General features: G+C 44.2%; 1 protein-coding gene across 3 annotated transcripts in view; it reads left to right on the forward strand.

Annotated features, from left to right (window-relative positions):
* Positions 1-352: 352 nt before the first annotated feature.
* Positions 353-14,972, forward strand: part of MARCHF8 (membrane associated ring-CH-type finger 8) — a 90,072-nt gene continuing 75,452 nt past the window's right edge. The window contains exon 1 of one of the 3 annotated variants that reach the window (XM_032115689.1): positions 353-512. The gene's annotated coding sequence lies outside the window, so the exon portion shown is untranslated. The remainder of the gene's footprint in view (positions 513-14,972) is intronic. The other 2 variants (XM_032115688.1, XM_032115691.1) reach the window with 2 other exon arrangements.

The raw sequence follows: 14,972 nt of genomic DNA on the forward strand, positions 1-14,972 counted from the left end.
TGCGGCTGGCGGAGGCAGGGCTGAGGGCTGAGCTCAGGACAGCCGAACCCCGCTCGCTCCGCTGCCGATTGTCGCCTCCCGGTCGCCGCCAGTCCCGCCCCCGCCCGGCCCCCCGCGGGCAGGTGCCCGGAGCGCGTTGCCGGTGGGAGGTGCGGAGCGGAGCCGCAGCGCTCCGTGTCCGAGCGCCCGCGGGGAAGGCTCCAGCGGGAGGCGATCGGGCGCCGGGGCAGCCGCGTCCCGCTCGGAGCGGCCGCCTCGCCTGCCCGCGCTGCTCCGGGCCATGGCGGCAGGGGCGGGCCGGGGCGGGGCGGCGCGCTGACAGGCAGCCCGGCCCGGGGAGCCGCGGTAAACAGGAGCCGGGGGAGAGCCGGGGGAGACCGGCCACGCAGGAGCCTGCCAGCAGCCTCCCAGCCGCAGGGCCCGCCGCTTCCCGGCCCCGGGCATGGGCAGCAGCAGCCGCCGCAGCCGGAGGAGGAGCCGCCGGCCCGGGCCCTGTGCGGGGCACCCCCAAGGTAGGCTCGGCCGCCGCCCTGGCCGCGGGCAGCTGCCGCTTCCTCCGCGGGGGCCGGGAGGGTCCGGCGCCGCGAGGCCGGGCAACACGGCCGGGCCCGGGGACGGCCCAGGGCGGGCTGGTGCGGGGCCGCCTGCCCCGGGGTCGCTGCCCCGCGGCCGCCGCTCGTCCCGGCCCCGCCGGCAGCACCTCGCCCCGCCAGGTCCGGCAGGTGAGGCGCTCCTGGGCGAGCAGCAGGCGGCGCGGCCCGGCCCGGCCCGGCCCGGCTCGGCTCCCCGCGGGACCGTGCAGCGCGGGGGCAGCGGGGCGCCGCCGGCCCCTGGGGCGGGCGCTCCGCGCGGGGCGTTCAGGGCTGCTCCTCTGTCGCAGCTGGGGAAGCCGCACCTAATTCCCTGGTAAGAGGCTTTCCCACCTCCGCCGTCTTTGTCTGCTCAGCCTCAGCTGCTGCTGCTGGCGCTGGGAGCATTAGCGTTGCTCCGGGAAAACCGAGAGCGGATCAGCTGTGGGAAAGGGACTGTGTTTGCACCAGGTGTCCCATTAGGAGGAGGATGCGAATTCGCCTTCAGTGAGCAGCGTGGAACAGAGATACCCCAGAGAGAAAACAGTGCACAAGATGTGCTGGTCACAACGTGTTCGTAAGGAATCATGAAGTTTCACGGCAGCCTGAGAAATAGTCAGAATTCCTTCATGCCTCCTGGAGCTAGTTGGCAGGCAGAGAAATGCTCGAGTTGTTCCAAACTGTAACACTTCAACTTCTCCTCGTTTTAGTACGCTGAAAGTGCAAGCAAAGTGAGAATTACAATATGCCAATGCCAGAGCAGTTGGTCTCAAACTGCAGTGCAAGAGGGCACGCAGCTCAGTTCTGCGGTTGGCAAAGGACTGGTCTACTTCCAAGCATAGCAAATTTGTGAATTAACCCAGCAGCATAAACATAGAAGGGACAATTTAGCCAGAGCTTGAGTGGAGGTGGAAGGAAGATGGGGGTGGACGAGATAGCTGGTCTGACAGTAACGCTTCAGCTGAAGCAGCAGCAATCTTTACGGATTTCTGCTTCTAAAATTGGTTTGGAGTAGTGTCAGATGAGGCTGAGATTGATCTAGCAGTAGCCCTAGTCAAACATTTTCAGAGAAAAGTTTTCTTTGAAAAACACTTTATTTATTAGACCTAAGATGTTTTCTTTGAAATGTGTCAACATTGATCAATATCTACTGGTGCAGAGTTCCGCTAAGCCTGCCTGAGGGCCAGGATTGCTGGAAACATGAATGTTCTTGTCTGAAGGGTATGCTCCAGCATCCAGAATAATACCTGCTGGGAGTGTTGGCAGCTTCAAAACTGTAGCCCAAACCATTTGGTGCCAGACTCTCATCAGAGCTGCTTGTAGCTGCTTGGAGAAAGACATTCCCTAGGACTTGATTCTGCTGCAGTTGCTGAAAATGGTAGGACTGCTGAAGTCTGAATGACTGTCCTTTTGCTGGGAACTTTGTGTGACTTAGGTCTAATGTAAACTTAAATTACCAATTCACTGAATATTTGTTGTTATGGTGTTGGAGTTTTTTGTTGTTCTTTTGATATTTTTTTTTTTTTTAAACTTGGCTTTCAGCTAGCCCTAAGCCAGCAGTTCTGCTTGTAGAGGTAAAGTAGTTGAAAAGAAGTGATTTTTTGGTTTGGGGTGTCACACTGGAAAAAAAGTTGCTTGCTTTTCATGCCTCAGTGTATGAATATGGGGCTAGAATTGTTGGAGGTGTTCAGGTGATGTCTAGTGCTAGAAAATACACTTGTTCCCTGGCTGCTTTTGAACAGTCTTAAGTGTTAGGAGGATAGATCAATTCAGCATGCTGAATGAACTTTCTATATTTTCAGGATGAGATGATTTTTAAAAATTTAAACGTCTGTTATTTTAGATCTAACATTTTGGATGAGCAACTCTCCCATATTCAAGGGTGAAAGGACTTAATCTTCCCAGCTGCTGAGGCTGTCACAGTACTTCAGGAATGTACCAAAGTGTCTGACAGACTGATTTCCTCACTGCTCTTCCAAACACTGATATTAGTGGGGAAGGCAGGGCACTGCAGGAATGTGACAGCTTCCAGTAATAATGCTGCTCAAGGAAGGAGTTGTAGGTGGTTGTTACAAGCCCTGAATCGATCTTGCTGTGTAAGAAAAAGCAGTCTCCTGCTATGGGTCTTTTCTGTCATATACCTCAGTCAGCCTTAGTGGGCCTGACTGATAGCTAGCTTCAGAAAATGTGAATAATAGAGTGTGCATGGCTATCTGCCAGGAAAAAATGAAAACAAGAATGAGGTGTCTTCTTTTTTTTCCTAATTGCTTTTTATTTTGTTTTGCTTTTGTTCTGTCCTTCCATCCTCCCCCAAAAATATAAGGAACTCTTGATGCTGTAGAAGTGTTTAACTAGCATTCTGTAAGAGCCTGTGGGTGCACCATAAAAAATTAACAGGCACTGAAAGAAGGAACTTTCAGGAGCCCTGAGCAACCTTGTGCTTGGACTGTGTCTGTGTGTGGCAGACAAATAGTGAATAGCAAAGCTGTAGAAGGCTATAAGGAATGAAAAACTTCAAGTCTGGGAAAAACTTGGCTTTTAGGGCATAAGGTATTAGAGGGGAAATCTTCCTGGGGGACAAGTTATCCATTTACTGCTCACGCCTGTTCTTTCTCGGGAGCATATATAGTGCTAGCTGCTGCAGGAACTGAGAGAACGATGTAAATCACACATCTAATTCACTGTATTAATTTCCATAGCGAGATGGAACTCACACAGGGTTTACTGAGACTTCTGTTTTGCTGACTTGTGGATTGACTGCAAAGATCTGGTGGCAGCTTGTTGTAGCATAGCAGAGCTGGCATTAAACTTGCTGGGTGGGCTTGTTCACTGTGAATTTTCACAGCTCCAGGTTGTTGAAATGCTCTTCACTGAGATAAGGGTCAGTTTTACTAGTTCTGTTTGGATTTTACTGAAAAGTTCCCAAAAGAACTCATAATTTCTAAACCAGATTATTTTTCACTGCTTCCCACAATGTTTTTGTGGGATTTTATCAAGGTATCCACATTCATGTGAAGCATTAAAAAACCAAATAGTGGATTACATAGTGTTTATTGATTCTGGGGTAGGTAAATGGACAAGAGCCCTTGGAAGCCTGGTCTTTTTGCAATTAAAGGTATGCTTTAAGAGCTTTGTTACTCCTAAGTTTAACTCATCACCAGACAGCCAGACAGTTCACAAATAGAAGAGATCTCAACCATCAGCAGTTGCTAGTGCTTGCAATTTCTTTTCCTTAGGGACCAACAAGGGAGGCTGGCCTTTATTATATGCCCAGCTGGTTATCATGTTTGGGCTGATCTAGACCAAAAGTGTTTGTAAATGACTGTTAAACTTCTCTGTCTTTTAAAATGAGTGCCACTCTGGAGCTCACATTTGGTACTTGCAGGCAAGTAGAGGGGGCTTAGTAGCAAATCTTGAATTTAACCTGGCAGAATGTCATGGTTGATTTGACTTGACTGAAAACAGTGTTGGAAATTTTTGATGAAATACACTTATATTACCTATGTGTAATGGATGGAAATTAGTAAAAGGTTCTAGAAACTGGGGCTGAGATTTTCCATAGTTAGATGAAATAAAGCTAGTAGATGAGCACTTTATCCCTGGAGACTCATTTAAGGATCTCCGTTGTAAACCTTGCAAAATATGTAGCCAAAATTCATAGAGAATATAAATATTGTATATTTTGAGGGTAGGTAAATCCTGTGTATCAGTTAGGTATGCCTTGATATCTGTCCCTTAAAGCTTCTGTGTGTCCTTCAAAAAGCATCAGGACAGAATACATGTCACCAGTCCATTCTGCAGGTGAGGCTGCAGATGAACAACTGTACCAGAGTTTCTCCTTGGGAAAACAGGTATTGGACTTAAGAACGTAACTTAGCAGGTCACTGCTAACTCCACTAAGGCTGAGTTTGTCTCCCAGTTTGGTCATGGCTTCAGAAAGTTCATATGTTTATGCACCATCCAGGATAAGAGGTTCATTACAAAGAATAAAGATGTTGTCAGCTGTTCTTCCTTGAGCAGGTAGCTTGACTTCTGTCATGTCCTCCCCACAGAATGAGAAACTGTTCTCTTTGAATCAAAGGGTCAGCTGGATAATAGGGGAAGGAAAGAAAGGAGGTGACAAGCTCTAGGGTGACAAACCAAAGAAGAAGAAAAAAAAAGATTAGGGTTCAAGTTTACGCACAAAGTTGCTAATTTTTAAAAAAGTATACAAATCCTTTGTGCCTCCCTTCCTTGCAAATGTACTTTATTTTTAAAAAGCTTTTTGGTTTCTCTTTAGTGTGTGTACTGAGCCTGCAAGGAAGAGTATCTGTAGGGAAAAAGCCTCAATGCTTCTGAATAAATAGCTAGGCTTCCCCTGGGTCTGATCTGCTGATTCTAATGACCAGAATAATTTGTCACTCAGACTTACTTACTGGTGATAACTCTGTGCCATTGTGCAGCTTGAGGGAGTTGTGCTTCTGTTCTTGTTGCTAGAGTTGGGGTTGAAGTTCTGCTTTCATGTTACACAAGAATTTCCATGGGTACCCTGCACGTGTGGGAGTCCACATATTGCCATGACTCTTAGGACTGAAACTAGAAACTGGCTTCTGGGCATGGCATTTGGGTGAATTTTGCCTGTAGAGGACCATTTGAGTACCATTAACTGAAAAGGAAGCAACAAATTCTCTCTGTACAACCTGTCCTATAGCACCAGTTAAATATTGAGGAAGTATTCAGTCAGATCTTCCACTGTAAGCACTTCTCTTGGCAGTGGACCTGGCCTTTACTCTCCTGGGAGAGGGAAGGTGATGTCACGGGATTATTAGTGGGAGCCCCTCATCTCCAAATTACTGGAGGATTTACAAAAGGGATGTCTTTGTTTAGTGTCATTCTTAAAGGTCTCCTAAAGCATTTCTTTGTTGAAGAGACTCCTTCAAAACCAATGGGAGCTGTAGCAAGACAAAGCCTTCTCTGCCTATTTATATTTGCTTTCACTGTCACTGGCTCCTTGTCTCATCCAGGATAGAGGATTAATCTCTCTGATCCCTCTATTTCTAGTTGTAAAAGCGCAGTGTGCTATTGAGGGTGGTTCACTACTATGCCAATCCTTGTTCTAATCTCTTGTAACTACGAATGCATCAGTCAGGAGAGGAAGGCTAATGGAAAAATATGTCATATTTCTGTGTATGTATTTTTTTTCTATGTGCATATATATGAGACTATTGATGGATTAGAGAACAGGAAGTGATGCAATACAGGGCTCTGCCATGGTTTCATAACATGGGCCACATTAGAGCAACAAATTCTTGCAAATGACTCTGCTTGCCCTATCTGAGTGCAGTTTTGTCTCCTTCTTGCATGTTTCCCATGGCCTCCTTCAGCAAACCACTCTAAAGGGGTTTGCATTTAACAGCATGATGAACTCTGCTACAATAGATAGAAAGTGAAAGTTGGCAGTGGCTTTTTCGGTTCATTATACATAAGCCTGGTGAAGTCTGGCATACCAGAGGAATGTGAAGAGCATGAGGTGATAGTTTACCATAGGTGATGACAGAGAAGAAAATACACATGGGAGCAATCTGGCTCTTTCTGAAGTTGACAGTAGGCTTTGGTTTTTTGTTCCTTTCTAGTAAATGACATGAGTTCCCCTTGTAGTTCTGCATCCAAAATGTTGTCCTTTTAACTGTGATTATTGTTAGAGCTTTTAAGTTAATCATCTTGAGTTTGCTTGCCAAATCTGAACTGGAAGTGCCAGGACTAGGAAGGACAGTTGTTGTCATTGTTTTTTCTCTAGTGGAGTCTGTGACCATTGATTTACAATGTTACTGCTTCTATAAAATGTGTCTATATGTGTACATGTATATGTGCATGCATATAATCCAGAAAAGCAGGTGGACTGAAGATTTGCTACTCTTTGACATGGCAAGTGATATCTAGAAGAAAGGATTTTTTTACAACAAACATGATAAATGCATACTGAACTAAATGCTGTCCTGTTTCAATGAGAAGAAAAAAATCTGCTTAGCTTTAAAAAGAAGAGGAAGTTCACTTGCAGCTAAAGGGTTTTTTGTGAGAGACAGGAAATCTGAGTCTTTTTTCCTGCTTCTGGCCTCTGTTTTCCAGTTTAAGTTACTTCACCTATGCACACCTTAGTTTCCTGCAACTCAGTTGTCATTTATATCATGGTATTTGTAAGGTTCTTGGATTTTTTTTTTTTTTAATTTTTTTCAGCCTGTTCTCTAAGGGGAAGTGGGCTTATGCAATCCGCCTGCCAGTAACTTCTGAACCTCTTGGCTAAATGTCACATAATTGCTGGAACTTCAGATTTTGCAGAAAGAATGGAATATAAATTGCAGTGTCACAGCTGAGAGCGGCAGCCTCACCCTGTGCCGAAACCCACCTAGATGGCACTTTTTAAACATGAGATAGGTGGCATGGGTGCATGGCCCTTATGAAACCTACAGCCACAGGATACCAAACTCAGGGAGGGTATCAGACTGTTCTCATCCTTCTGCTGTGGAATGGCCTTCTTCCACTTGCAAGGCCTTCTGAAGGCTTAGGAAAAATTTCAAGTATTGTTACTAAATAGAGCTGGCATGATGCAGCAGACTCTTTACAAAATTAATGTTTGATAACATAAGGGGTTGGAGGGAGGAGAGATACCATTGTAAAATTACATGATTCTTGTCAGGCTGGCTTGATCTTGGGAATTAGTGAAAAACAGTAGCAGGTTTGATTAAAATATGGAAGGGAGTTTTAACTTTGCGCTTGGCATAATAAAGCAGAAGCCAATAAGAACAAGATCAAATTTAGCCTTCTAAACACATTGGTGTTCTTATGCAGTGTTTTACTACTGAAGCCTTGAAATACCTTGTTGTTTTAGGGCATGAAAACTGTATATTGCCTCTTAGAAGTTCCTTTGTGTGAGGCATGTATGTTGTTTCTGTGATTACTGTGACAGTGATGTTCGGCTATTTTGTACCCTTCATCTTAGGGTCAGACCTGACAGGGGAGGATAACTCTGACTGAGACTGCTCAAGTTGAGTCTTTCTGATGTTGCACAAATACTCACCAATCATTACAAAATTGCAAGGCTTGAAAGGTCTCCGTATTGTTCTGTGTGAGCTGCTACATGCTTTGGCAGGGTGTGAAAAAGAGTCCTGCTCTGGTACACCTGCGGAGCTCTGCAGTTCCTCAGACCTTCTAGAGATGAGTTTCTTTTTATGTGCCATCCTGGAAGTGTAGGAAAACTGCACTGTGATGTTTTCCAGGCAAATCATGGAGAACCCGCAATGCTGTTGTGTTTTCCAAACAGCAAGAAGTTCAAATTTATAATTCTCTGACATTTCCTAATCCATCTGATTACTTTCTTAAATGAAGTGTGTGGCTTTGTTTCTAGTGAGGCAGTGTGCAAGTGATACATTAGAACTGCAGCTTCAAAGCAGCAGGAGATGGCCCTGTCAGAGCCCTGTGCCTTGTAAAGTGCTGCAAGTGAAGTGTGGAAGCATCTCCTATATATATCTACATACCAAATGCAGTAGGATAAGTCTGGCATATGCTTTGCAGTCTTTTGGTGGTGTTTTTCTTCCTGGGATCTCCCATGGTCAGTATTTGGTGTTCTGAGGACCCTGAAGCACTTGTATCTGCCCCAGACCTAGGCTTTTATTTACTAGTGGTGTTGGTATCAGCTTCTCCAACCACAAGGCAAGGATCCCAGCTCAGTTGCTGTTGAACACATGTGATTCAAGATAAGATTTCTCACTCACTTTCCCTTGTTAGTGATACCCTGGCAAGTATAGCATCATGTGGTCCAGCAGCCTGAGAGCAAAGAACTCAGGATCAGTTCCTTATATAGAAAGGGAATTAGATATATCATGGATTTTATTCTTGGCTGTGATCTTTCATTGTGTCTTGTTAGATATTTGTTATGGTTGTTTGCTTTCTCTGTCTACTTGAGCTCCGCTTGTCAGCTGGACATATGTTCAGTCTGTCTCATCCATCTTTGATTGCGTACTGGGAAGTTTTTTAGTTGGCATGTTCTCACTGCGCAGAACTACAGGTGCTTTGCAGAGACTTGGTAGGGCTGTGATGCCCTGCAGGCATCATGCTGGTTGGCTGTTTGTCAGCTGCCTTTTCAAGTCCTCATTAGCTGCTGTATAAAGGTTCCCTGCTCTGTAAGACCTGCATGGGTTTGGCTTAGCCTGTCTTTACTGTCTATACCTCCTGCGGGGGTTGTGGGGGAAGGCTGCAGGGATGGTTCTGCTTCAGGGTGGATGCTCTGCTCGACGAAGGTATGTTTTCCAATTGCTTCTCGATGCTCTGCTGTTATCTCCCTTTCCACGTGACACTACAAAGCATACACCTGTCCCTTGTCACACAGTTTGCTTGCTGCTCCTATGAATAAGGGAAGAGAAACTCAGAGAGCTGATGATCCAATTGCTGAGTGATTGCCTTTGAGCTATATCCTGTGTGGCTCATGGGCAGGCCTTTGTGGTTGATGTCATCTAACTAATGCATATGAGAGACATCTGAGCCAGGAATTGGGAATTTAATAAGATGATGAAACTGTTGTGTTTCAAGTCTGAAAGTAATTCTTGTAAGCAGGGGGTGGGAGTGGAAAGCAACTTGACTGTACACAGTGCATCCCACCAAGGCCAGTATGGACATACTGCAGCACAGGCCTGGTTTCTGAGATGCTGCTTATTCCCTGTCTCCAGCAACCCCTCTGAGTCAAGGAGAGTTGGCAGGTTTCTGAGCCAAGCCTTTCTTCCGTGGGCCTTTTTTTTCTTCCTTTATTGTAATGTGCCAAAAAAAGAAGAAAATCACTAGCAGGCTAAGTCATGCTTTCACCTGGTGAGCAGTAAAACAGCGTGTTACGCTGTCTCTGGGCCTTCTGTGACCCCTTCTATAAGAGATGCCACTCCAGCATGACAGCTTGTAGCGGGATGGGTTACTCACGCTTGTAAACACCTTCGCCGCTGATGTGTGAAGACGGCTGTGCCTGTCCAGATTTCTTCATCTCCCCTCACCATTATTTCTAGGCTTTGAGTGAGAAACTTGAAGATGTTAAGTACCTTCTTGGGTGTATGATAGCTGCTTCCTCTTTGCTGATAGATGATGGCTTTTGAAGAGATACTAATGTTGTATTGGAAATTGGTATATAAAATGTAGTCTTAGAAAAAGCAGTAACTAATTTAGTGCAGCTCCAGCTCAATCAGACAATTGCTAAAAATAAGCTACCTCCTAATTCCACTGGTGATCTCTTAATTAGAGAAGTCTTCTAATTCGTAACCTGCATATAGGACAAGATCGGAGACTGAAGTGGTTTGCCAGTCTGGACAGAATCAGTGTTTGGGAAGGTAATGTTGGGAGAAGACCAGGTGTTCTAACAGCGGTGGTAGTAACTTTGCACTGCATTTATGCTGAGCCTTTGCCCCCAGCTAAATGCTGTAGCATGCAGTTTTGCCAGCAGTGTCTTTTTTTAAGGCAGAGAAGATGCCCTCCTTGGTGAGCATCTGCTTTGTGGAGATTTTTTTTTTCCTTTAAAAAAAACCACACCCACCCCAAAAAACCGAATCCATAAGCACCGAAAGGAACATCTATATGTTTGTTACACTGTTGTTTCCTGCTTGAACCTGTTAGATTGAGCATTTTGAGACAGCTGTTTGGCTTTGCTGCAGGAGCAGCACAGCAAGGAAGAGAGAGCCTTTTCAGGAGGTATTTCACATCTCCTAAGGTTGAGATCTGAATACTTTTTAGCCTCCTGTATTTTCATTTCTTAAGTTTGATGACTTCTGTCTTCTGTAATGAGGCAGTGAGAGATAAGCTGGCCTTGCTGAGATGTGAAACTTTTGTTAACTCTGCAGGAAATATAGGTGATGTGAGCTTGCACCAGATTATTTCTTTGTAAGATAATGGTAATGTTGCCAGGTAATGCCATTCACTGAACAGCATGTGTCCATGAAAAACAAGGAGTGTAACTTCCTCCGAGCTCAAGGCTTTATGCCTCATTTGGAGAGAGCACAGCCAATGGAGAAGGACCGTGCCAGGCACAAGGTCACTAGTGACGCAGAGGGGACCATGCCTGTTCCTAGGCACAGTGCTGCTTCTGTAGCACCCAGAGGCTGAAGGGAATGATTGGGTCCTGTAAGAGGAAAGCAGCAGTGTTTTGGTCACTTGTGGGTTCCTGTCACTTCAGAAATAGCAGAAGACATCTTTCGTCTTTATATACCTTGTGACCATCTTGATGTGCTGTACAGCCCATGTGTGGGAGCCTGTGCTAAAGATGGGACTATCTGGAATGGAACAAGCCAACTGTTTTAAGTGAACAGAAAACGGAGGAGATTTGTCTTGACTTTTTAACATCTGTTGCATTTGGAATAGGAGGTAGTTTTCTTTTTTTCAGTTGAAAAAAAACAAACTTGCATTTTCCATTTAAAATGATTAATAAAGAAATACATCATCTCTCCATTAGCCTAATTCAGCAGATGTTCAAATTATTTGTCTGTAGTTGTTTTTCATCTGCTCTTTGGGAGAGCAAATGTCCCTGAATATTATTGTAATTGTAACGACTTAGAGAAGGAAACCCCAAAGTCAGCTGGTATGGGTCCTGAAAGACATGGAGGAGAGTAGGGTAGAGTTATGTGGGTTTTCCTCTCTGCAGCTAAGTATGCTGTTGGTGTAAAAATCAACAGGTTCAATGCTTGCCTCTTTCTCCAGCAGTAGATTTTCCATGAGGACTGATGATATTTTAGCATGATAAATAAAGTTTTTCTTCTACCTTTCAATTTCAACAGATACCTGATAATAACTACTGTTTCTTCCACGTTTTGTCTTCACAAATGTTTCAGGGTTTACAGTAGTGCTCATGTGCACCAGAGTTGCATCAGCCTTGTTTAGCACGCTTGGCTCATCTCACTGGCTCCTGTTTAAACTAATTTAAAGCAAAGATCATCTGCTTGGGGAAAAGACAGAAAAGCTACTTCTAATTGTAATTGGGTTGAAAAATGTAACGTCAGTTGGCATCAGTCATGTGGCTGTGCTCCTGAATTTTATTTCCCTGTTTGGAGAACTTCATATAGCAGCTTCTTTTACTTGCCCTGTAGATATGCAACAGCATCCCAGAATCCATTTCATTGTATTGCTCCAGCTATCACCAGGTTCCTTCAAGACCACTTTTTGTCCCACAGAATTTTGCTGTCTGTTTGCTTGGGCCTCCCCTCACCTTTACTAGACACTTGGAGATTGCTTTGAAGCACATGCTGGAGTAAAAACTGGTAATCATTTAAGAGTGGGTCAGAAGGGCACTGCAAGTCAGCCTCTTCTCCAGCAGCAAGAAACAGACCCATGCAGTTCTAAGTGTTTCTCATTAGTAAGCACCATTTTTCTGTACTTCACTCTGTCTCAGTACCTTTCTGCAGTTGGCTGTGTTTGGCTGGCAATGAGCACCTAGTGGATGATAGCTGGATTTTAGAAATACTGCTATAGTTCTGGTGATAGAAAGCTGTGATGGATTTGCATTGACAGGATTCTGTACAAGTCTTGCAAGTGCATAGGAATGGATTGGTGGAGTTCTGTGCTGTTTCTCTAAATTTCTCGTAAAATCTCTAAATTTCTAAGTACTTTTAGAAATGAAGGGACTAATGCTGGATGGGACAGAAAGAGTCAACACTTGATTGCTGAATTGAGAACAAGGACAACGGGCGAGGATGCAACTGCTGGACACTGGTTTCTTGTCTGTGTAAGAAGGCAGTGATTTAAAGGAATCCACAGTCATGTATTCATCTCATGATTGCATCCAATGGCTATTTTAGGTACAGTGGGGATGAATGGCCCTTTATAGACTGTGGTAAGGAATGCGTTGTCTGTGGGTTTCAGTAATGCCAGTCCCTTCTTTTCGGGTGGCACAGAGCACTGTTGTGAGGGAAGGATGGTCAGAACCAACACACACGTGCCAGCACGCTCGTGTGAAATAATACCCTCATGAAGGGAAACTGTGCTGGTGCTCTGCTGCTGCCATTCTGTGTGTTGGTGTCAGCACTGGCACAGGGAGCTGGGATGAAACTGTTTGTCAGCCCTCTGAAATCAGTTGCCTGGCCTTTAAACTACACCAGGGACACTTGAAAAATGTTAGGCGCATGCAGCCTTTTTAACCACCCAACAAATCCCATGATAAGGTTGCAGCTGGAAGAGGCTGTCATGTTCTGGCACTGGAAGGGATTTAGTTCTGTTCACAGACCTGGACTCTGTCTGTGGGCTTTATACAGCTTTACTTTTTAATGATAATGCTATGACACAGAGGTTCTTAAACTCTTCATAGCATAGTTTTCATGTTGAAGTTGATTAGAAACGCCGTGTTTGTCTGCCTAGCAATTTTCTCAAATAGATCTGGCAATTTTTTGTGACAATGCAGGTGTGAAACTGAAAGAGTGACTCAGATGTGTAGTGCTGTTATTGCTTATCTTACTGTAGCACTTCAGTCTGTGCTCTTGGTTGTGCCAGGTACTGTACATTACCATGGTAAGGAACAATACCACTCCAAAAAGCCATCTGTGTGGCTGAAACAGCCGGGAGGTGGGATGTAGACATTCCATTGCACAGAAGTGGCTAAGCTGAAGAACTCAAATAATTTGCCTTCTTGAACCACAGCCAGTGAGCACACCTGTGTATTGGTGATACTTGAAATGAAGATGAGCAGCGATGTCAGTGCAGCTGTGGGCTCCACTCCCCCAGCATGTTGTTCTGCCTGGAGCACACGTTCTCATGCAGGTCACAGTACTGGTCCTTCCCACGTTGCCTTTTGCGTGGGGGATTCTTGGACGTGACAGATGGACAGAGAAGGTATCAGCATGGAAAAAGATGGAAACATAAAGCCATTAAGGAGATATACTATGCCTGAGTATAATTCCCAATAAAAACTTCTCACTGAAGTCTGTTATACTTTAATGACTCATTATATTTCCCTGTGTTTAAAATGGATTTAGAATTTTTAAATTTGGGGGATAACAAATGACTTCTGGTGGAGAGTTGATCAGAAATCAGGTTACTTTAAAATGTGGGAAATTACAGTTGTAAACAAACTCATCGGTGTCATGCAAGTAAGCAGAAGAATCAGATACAGGATTCTTGGCACGTTGCTCTTTTTACTCTATATTTGAACTTCTGAAGACCCTGGTTTTAGGCTCTTCAGTTGCTTTGAGCAAGTCCTAAAGAATGTGGTTTATAGATGTTTCTTCAGAATTTAAAGGTTTGTCATAGTGATCCAGAAATCTAGATTTTATTGAGGCTTCCATAGCAAAAACATGTTGTAACTCAAACCTATAAATAAAGAGTTACCTGACATTTAACTCGTAAATCGTTCAAAAGAAATACATTTTTATGAGCATGGCTTTGGAAATTCCCTACCCACCCAAAGAAGGAATGATTTCATATTTCTTCAAAACCCAGAATCATTTAATCAATAGTATATTCTTTTTACTCTGCCTTAAGAGAAGTGTTTTGCCTGGTAGCATTTAAACAATAGTGAAGAATGTTGATTAGGTGCCTGTTGTTCATAAATGGCTTTTACAACTGTTCATCTGTGATGTAATGGAAAATACGTGATGTAGCACAGAATTTTCTTAAAACTGCATCGTTGTTGTCTCTGTACAATATAGAATGTGAGCAATGTCCTCACTGAACAACGATGAGATTGTTCTGTTTCATCACTGTCTTGCATTGTAAATATTTACACTGTTTATGAAACGCAGGCTTTTGTTGTCTTCAATGTAAGTGTATGCATTTTCTAATAATCTTTATTAAAACTACAGAGCAATTTTTCCTTGGATTTCAGAACTGATTTAGAGTTTTGTGAACCCCAAAAGGATTATAATAGAGAATGAGAAAGGATCATACATTATCCATAGGTGTTACATTGTATCATGTGGACTTGTGTACTAGACTAGAAATTTACCTGCAATACATGTTGGTGCAAATTTCTCTCTCTGGTCTATACATGTATTACTATGTCTCTTCTTTCACTGGATTATAATCTTCATTACATTTTCTCTTAAAAAATGTCAATTGTCACATGGAGTGCTTTGCCAAATCGTAATGATCATGTGGGCGTTTTTCCCAATGGATTTGCAGTCATTCTGGAGGTCTGGGGTGTTGCCTTGTCCTTGGCATCACTTGCTGTCTTTCTGAGGTATGTCATAGTCTTGTGGATTTTGGCTTTTGCGCATGAGTAGGGGTGAGGGGAGCGGGTTTTGTATCCGGTAGCTGTACTGTGGATCCTCCTGTGCTGATTGCAGGATGATCTGCAGTTGCAGTCAACCAACTGCAGCAGTCGTGGTAGACCAGTCCCAAACCTGTGTTCACACTGTGATGGAATCCATGTAGGTTACTGCTGTGCCTTACTTTTGGACATGCAGTGAAGGAGGA

The sequence above is a fragment of the Corvus moneduloides genome, chromosome 8 (genome assembly GCF_009650955.1).
Source record: "Corvus moneduloides isolate bCorMon1 chromosome 8, bCorMon1.pri, whole genome shotgun sequence".
NCBI classification, from domain to species: Eukaryota; Metazoa; Chordata; class Aves; order Passeriformes; family Corvidae; genus Corvus; species Corvus moneduloides.